This window comes from Nycticebus coucang, chromosome 9 (genome assembly GCF_027406575.1).
Source record: "Nycticebus coucang isolate mNycCou1 chromosome 9, mNycCou1.pri, whole genome shotgun sequence".
In the NCBI taxonomy this organism is placed as follows: domain Eukaryota; kingdom Metazoa; phylum Chordata; class Mammalia; order Primates; family Lorisidae; genus Nycticebus; species Nycticebus coucang.
Window position 1 is genome coordinate 52,073,589 of NC_069788.1, and position 6,927 is coordinate 52,080,515.

The 6,927-nt window shown below is 36.9% G+C and overlaps 1 non-coding gene across 1 annotated transcript; it reads right to left on the reverse strand.

Moving 5' to 3' along the window:
• Positions 1 to 6,054: 6,054 nt before the first annotated feature.
• Positions 6,055 to 6,136, reverse strand: TRNAS-AGA (transfer RNA serine (anticodon AGA)). Its single transcript has one exon. It is a non-coding gene; the product is annotated as a tRNA-Ser (tRNA).
• Positions 6,137 to 6,927: the final 791 nt, after the last annotated feature.

Here is a 6,927-nt window from a genome sequence, read left to right on the forward strand (position 1 = left end):
GTTTTATCCTCTACCTGTAAGTCTCATTTCCCTCTGAAGAGCTGTACGTTTGCCCCTCAACGACAACTGAAACTCCCACATTCTAGTTGGTATGTTGGTTGGTAACTGTAGTTCTCCTGCGTGGTGTTACCTTTGTTGGCAGATCACTTTAGAGTTACAGAGTCAGATATCTTCCTTCTAGAGAGGTAGTGTCTCAAAACTGACATCAGTCTCAAGTTGGGGAGAGGAATCTATTGTGGCTAGAATTTCACTGAATCTTGATTTGGGGAAGGCAATTCTCTTTTCCTCAATTACAACCTGTGGACAACTTGAATTTGCTCTACGCATTTAAGTCAGACTCCATTCTCTTGTGGTAGAGGTAACTTTTACCACCCATTAGTGTGGAAATTTGTACTGGACTGAGTTTAGTCAGGAACTTCACACAATGTGACTTGCTTCGATTTCTTCTTTCTGCCAATTCTCGCTTGGTTATTGTCTAAATTTTAGGCGTCCATAGACGGCAGCATTCGAACTTGTGAGGAGGACCCAAAGGATTTCTAGTCCATTGTTTTATAATGAGCTTTAAAAAAGTATTTATTTTTTGCAAGTTATAGACATGAAAGAGCACGAATCGGGATAAACATTGTCTATGTGCAAGAAAATCGGCCTTGTAAGTTGAAAGAGGGTTTGGTTTAAAAAAAGAAAAGTTAACTTCTTGTGATGCCTAGACAGTCAAGAGCCCTGGGATGAGAGTCCTCACTGCATGAGCATCAGTCTGAGTAGACATTTATCAATATTATTCATCTTTTCAAAGAACTAGATTTTGGATTTCATGACTTTCTCTATTGTTTTTGGTTTTTATTGGATTTTACTCTTTTCTTTAATATTTATCCCTTTCTGCTTACTTTGAATTTGTTTTGTTCTTTTTCGAGTTTTGTATGGTTAAAATATAATTTATTTGACAACTCTTCTTTCTTTCATAATATAAGCATCTTTTTGCTATAAGTTTCCCTTTGTGCAAAGCTTTAGCTGTATCTCACATGTTTTGCTATATTTTGTTTTCATTTTCATTTAGTTCAAAATGATTTACATCTCCCATGTGATATATTATTTGGTCTGTAAGTTATTTTGCTTAATTTTTATTACATATTTCTGGCTTTATTCCATTGTGGCCAGAGAATATACTTTCTATGATTTAAACTCTTTTAAATTTAATGAGATGTGTTTTATAACCCCTATTATAGTCTATTTCAAGTATTCTATGTACACTTGAAAAGAATGTATTCTGCTGTTATTGAGAAGACTATTCTATTGATATAAGTGTTAATTAGGTCAAGTTTGTAGTAATATTCACGTTTTCTATGTCTATTGATTTTTGTATTCTACCAATTACTGAGAGATAAATGTTGAAATGTTTAACAATATTTACTTAATTTTTCTATTTCTCTTGGCAGTTTATGAGGTCTTCCTACATGTATTTTAAAGCACTGGTATTATACGTGCATACATATGTAGAATTGTGTCCTCTTGGTGTATCAACATCTTTAACATTATGAAATATACCTCTTGACCTGCCTCTAGGCAGTAAACTGGAGCAATTTCTTCCTTATTTGTTTCCCTTCTCTCAGGTATCAAAATTAGTCACTTCCTATTGTCTACTGTCTGAAAAGCCTTATTTTATATACTTTGTTCAGTTTTCTAGTTGTTCAAGATGGGAAGATAGGGCTAGTTCTCTGTTACTTTACAATGAGGAAAAACAGAAGTCCTAGTAGTGATCATTTTAAATCCTCCAATCTGACTTCTTCCTACTGATGGGATATCATCCTTTCCTTTGAGTTGTGTTTACTGACCATCTTCCACGATCCTCTTCTTGAATATGTACTTTACTGCAACTGTTTTTTTTATTTTTCTTGACATTCTCATTGCTCACTGCAATTTCTAACTCCTGGGCTCAAGTGATCCTCCTGCCTCAATCTCCCGAGTATTTAGTGAACATACCAGACTGATTTTTTATGTTTTGAAGAGATGAAGTCTTGCTTTTGCTCAGGCTGGTCTCAAACTCCTGCCTTCAACCAATCCTCTGGCCTAGGCCTCTCACAGTACTAGAATTGAAACTACAAATAATCTTATTCCTAATCACCATAGTGAGAGTCAGCAATTGCAACCCAACGGGTCTATGAAAATAAATTGTTCATTAGACATGTGGATATCCACTTTCATAAAATGTTTGTTCAAGTTTCTGAATGTTTTGGTTGAGTTGTTAAAATGCCTAAGACAAGATTCAGTAAGAGAAGTCAAATCACTGGTAGCCACTGGCTCCATCTTCATCCCAGACACTATCTCCATTCCAGGAGTTCTCCTTTGTGTGTGTGTACATGTGTGAATCTCCGTGTGTGTGTCTGTAACTAGTTAGGTAGTTTTTATAATGCTGAAGCTCGAAATCCACAAGGCAATTTGTCAAGAAGGGAGAAAGGATGTGAAGTTGGGAAGATTAAAGCAAACTGTAACCCACAAGTATCAACTGGAGCCCAACAACGATGAACAGGAATCTGTGTCAGCTCTTGTTATCTCTGACCGTAGTGGTTGTAGGTGTCTTGTAGAATACAGGGCCCTTTGCTTGAAGCTAAATACAGACATTTGGTTCGGGGCCTGTAGTTCAAGTGGCTAGGGCACCAGCCACATACACCAGAGCTAGGGGGTTCAAATCCAGCGTGGCCTGCCAAACAATGACAACTACAACCAAAAAATAGCCAGGTGTTGTGGTGAGAGCCTGTAGTCCCAGCTATTTGGGAGGCTGAAGCAAGAGAATCATTTAAGCCCAAGAGTTGGAGATTGCTGTGAGCAGTGATGCCACCACACTCTACCCAGGGTGACAGCTTGAGACTCTGTCTCAAAATAAATAAATAAATAAATAAATACAGACATTTGTTTCAGAAATTTCAAGGCTGAAGGAGGACTCAGGGGAACGTGGGGCTATTGCAGGCACAATTGCTGCCTCATAACAACAAGATAAATCAGCAGTTGAGTTACATGAGCTATGGAATGGCCTCTACTTACCTTTATCCCTACAAATTTTCCACAAGAATATCTCTTGGGGACCATCCTGACCAGAAAAATACAGCGGCCAAGTTGATATCACAGGAGTAGAGATAATGTGTGGTGTCAATTTAAAATAAAAATTAAATTAAAAAAATAAAACTTTGACATTTACATATGAATAATCAACAACAGTACCCAAATTATAGGTTTATAATAAATCTTAACATACATGTTGTGTAAGTTCTTCAATGTTGCTATCTTCTTCAATATTTTCATATTTTTAAAGCTGCTTTACATTCTAAATATTATTTTTGAAACCTTAAGTCAATCTTCATAAAATACAGACTCAGAGGTTAATTGAGATTCCATGTAATCTATTGTTCAATTTGGAAATAGTTTTCATTGTGACAAAATTAAATCTTCCAAAACATAAATATGTATTTTCTTCTGCTTCATTTAATTTCCACCAATAACATTTTGTACTGTTAATGTAGATTTCTTGCACATCTTTTGCTTAGATTTATTCTTAGACTTTAAAGTTTTTGCTGCTATTGCAAGTGGAGTATTTTAATTTTAATTTCCACATGTTTTACATACACACACTCCTTGAATATGGTCTGTATATAAAAGAAGAAGCAGAGACAAATAATGCTTAATTTTAGCTGAAAGTGAGTGTCTACATATTATTTCCAATGTGAAGGAGAGTAACTGAAGAAATAATTCAGTGAATAACCCTGCTGCACAATAATACCACTATTTATCTTGTACATTTTCACCACTAACGTGTAAGTAACATAATGGCAATAACAATTAAATTAAAATGTTGATTAACACTTCTGATTTATTTTTGTATCAAAAAAAGTGTTTTTTGATTACAAAATTGTTTAGTAGATTCACAGAAAACCTGATTTAACACTCAAGCATTCAATGTACTTCTCATTGTCATCTGGTACAAAATCATGACACCACAGAATGATTTGATTTTATTCTAACCCTGCAACTATACGTGATACTGCTGTATAAAATCCTAAATATCACAAAGAGGACAATGAGTGGGTATATGGCACACTTCCTGGGTGAAGTAAACAACTACAATTCAGATGTTACCTTTCAAATGCAAACAATGTAACATAATAGTGTGTACCCTCATATTAATCTGAAAATAAAATAAAGCAAAATAATAAAAATTCTAAATATCAGTCATTGTTAAAATAATTTTATTAATTTCCTTGATTACTATAGAATTTTGCATACCTTGAATTCATAAGATCTAAATTCACATTCACTAATTTCTTCTTTAGCTATGTTGCATCTAATGTTCAAACTGTATTTGGCCTCTTATTTCAGTAATTTTCAGTGACTGATTTATTTTTTCTTTTTGGTATAGTCATGTGTATCTTTGTCTATCATATAGAATACACAGGTTTGATTCCCAGATAAGATTACTTGATCCTTCTGTTGAGTTTTGTGGCTCTGACAAATTGTTCCTGTTTGTCTGCTCAGTTATTAAATTTCTTCTTTATTTCTTTCAAAATAATCAAATATAATGACAAAATAAGTGAGCTACATAAATCACATGATGAGTAATACAAAAGGTAAGTTGACAGTGGAAGAACTTAATAGCACCTTAATTCATCACAGTTAGCATAATGAGTATTAGAGCTAATCAATATTATGTGTTTCCTGATATGAAGAATTGTGAAGGACCCTACACTAGACGAAACATCAGATATATTCAAATTGGGAGGGCATTCTAAAAAAATGCCTAACCTACTTATTTTAAAAGGCAAAAAGGCAGTAAAATAGGCTTGGCGCCTGTGGCTCAAGCGGCCAAGGCGCCAGCCACATACACCTGGCAGGCCCAGGCGGGTTCGAATCCCGCCCGGGCCTGGCAAACAACAATGATGGCTGGAACCAAAAAAATAGCCAGCTACTTGGGAGGCAGAGACAGGAGACTCGCTTGAGCCCAGGAGTTTGAGGTTGCTGTGAGCTATGATGTCACAGCACTCTACCCAGGGCAACAGCTTGAGGCTCTGTCTCAAGAAAAGGCAATAAAATAAAAGCAAAAGATTGAGGAACTCTTCTAGATTAAAAGACAAAAGAGACATGACGAGTACAATTTATTTTTTTCTTTATGAAATTAAGGATTTGCATGACTGACAATATGTTAACAAGATCTGTAGATTTTTATAATGGTTCAGTGGTTAGGAAAAGTGTTCAGGATTAAAGGGACATCTTGTCTGAAATTCACTTTCAACTGTTTAGGGAAAAAATGTTAACTTTATATGTCTATCAAAGAGAGAAACAAAGCATATATGGTAATTGTTGATACTGGATAGAGAATCTGGGTAAATAATTTATGAGACTTCTTTATGTTATTCTTGCATTTTTTCCGTAAATCAGTTGTTTAAAAATAAAATGTTAAAAGAGGAAAAAGAACAGGAATAGTTTGTCAGAACTACCTGGTTCCACAAAAGGATTTATCCTTCCCACGTGGGAAATGAACCCCTTTATTTTAGGTGACAAGGGAGGATACACACTACTATGCTAAAGTAAAGCGCCTGGGGGCAGAGGAATCTTTTCTGTCCAACTTTGTCTAGATTCCTGGACCAGTGAGACAGCGTTGGTTTTCTAGATAATGGAATGGTTCTAGACTCATGTACATGATATTAGCCTCTGCAAATGAGGCAAAGAAGAAAGCATGTCATGGGCTTTACTTTTCTAAATGAGACATTGACAGATTTCAAAAATAAAAACATTTGTTTTTCAGGGGCACAATTAGTGGAGTACAACATCCGAGGTAGGGGGTTGGAGGACAAGAAATGAGGCATTTCATGCGTTTTGCGCAGAGAAAATTGCTTCTTTTTAGATATGTTAAAAAAGAAAATAAAGAAGAAAAGGAACCACATGGCAGGAACCTAGCGGCAACACGGATTTGAGTGAGTGCCAGAGCGAAACAAGGTTAGTATTAAGAAGACAGCAGTGATAGAAACCGGTGCAGGAATTGTTTTCTGGAGTCAAAGGAAAAGGCACCCCCGTAGTCGGCAGGATTCGAACCTGCGCGGGGAAACCCCAATGGATTTCTAGTCCATCGCCTTAACCACTCGGCCACGACTACAGCTGTTAGAAAGTTAACTTTGATGTATTGATGAAATCATGTAGCGGGTGATGTGTGCAACCTCCTGCTTGTGATAAATTCGTTTAATGGAAATGGTGAGGTGAAATGAGAATTTTAGACATCCCTGGGTTCTGAGAACACTGGAATGAGAGAGACAAGAGCCCTGATCACATAAACATAAGCGTTTCCAGCAAACTTCATGTCTGTCGATAGCACCGTGCTAGTAGTGCCTGTCCGGTCCAAGACTCCCGCCAGGCACCAAGCCTGCATGGTACTGAGAGGGAGTCAGGTTCCTCTAGTTCCGGATGGTCGGATTTCCCTGAGCCCAAGGAGGGGTTCCAGCGTAGTGGATTCTAGGCACAGAATCGCTTCCGCTGATTTGTGTCCCAGGTGGAAGGCCCGAAAACTTAGGTGGAAAAATCTCCCTCCCGTGTCCCCTCACCGTAATACTGCTACTCCTTGGTTTCTGGCCGATGTAGAGGCTCCCTCTCTTAAATTTAACCAATATAAACCAAAATTTTCTCCCTCTTACATTTCGACATTAATCTCTCAATCATAGTGTTTTCCCAAGACCTCAAACTGATTATGTATACTCTGCTTTGAGGGTCTTAATCTAATTTTTAAAAGAAGGCGGAGAAAGAGGAGGGAGAGAAAAGAAGACACCGATGACAGAGGGATGTATTGTGACGTCTAAACAGAGAAGAGGAAAGGGAGGAGAGAGATAAAAGAAGAGTGAAGTCAGGATAAGGGGGACGAACAGAGATTGCTTTTCTAGGTGATAAAATCAACTC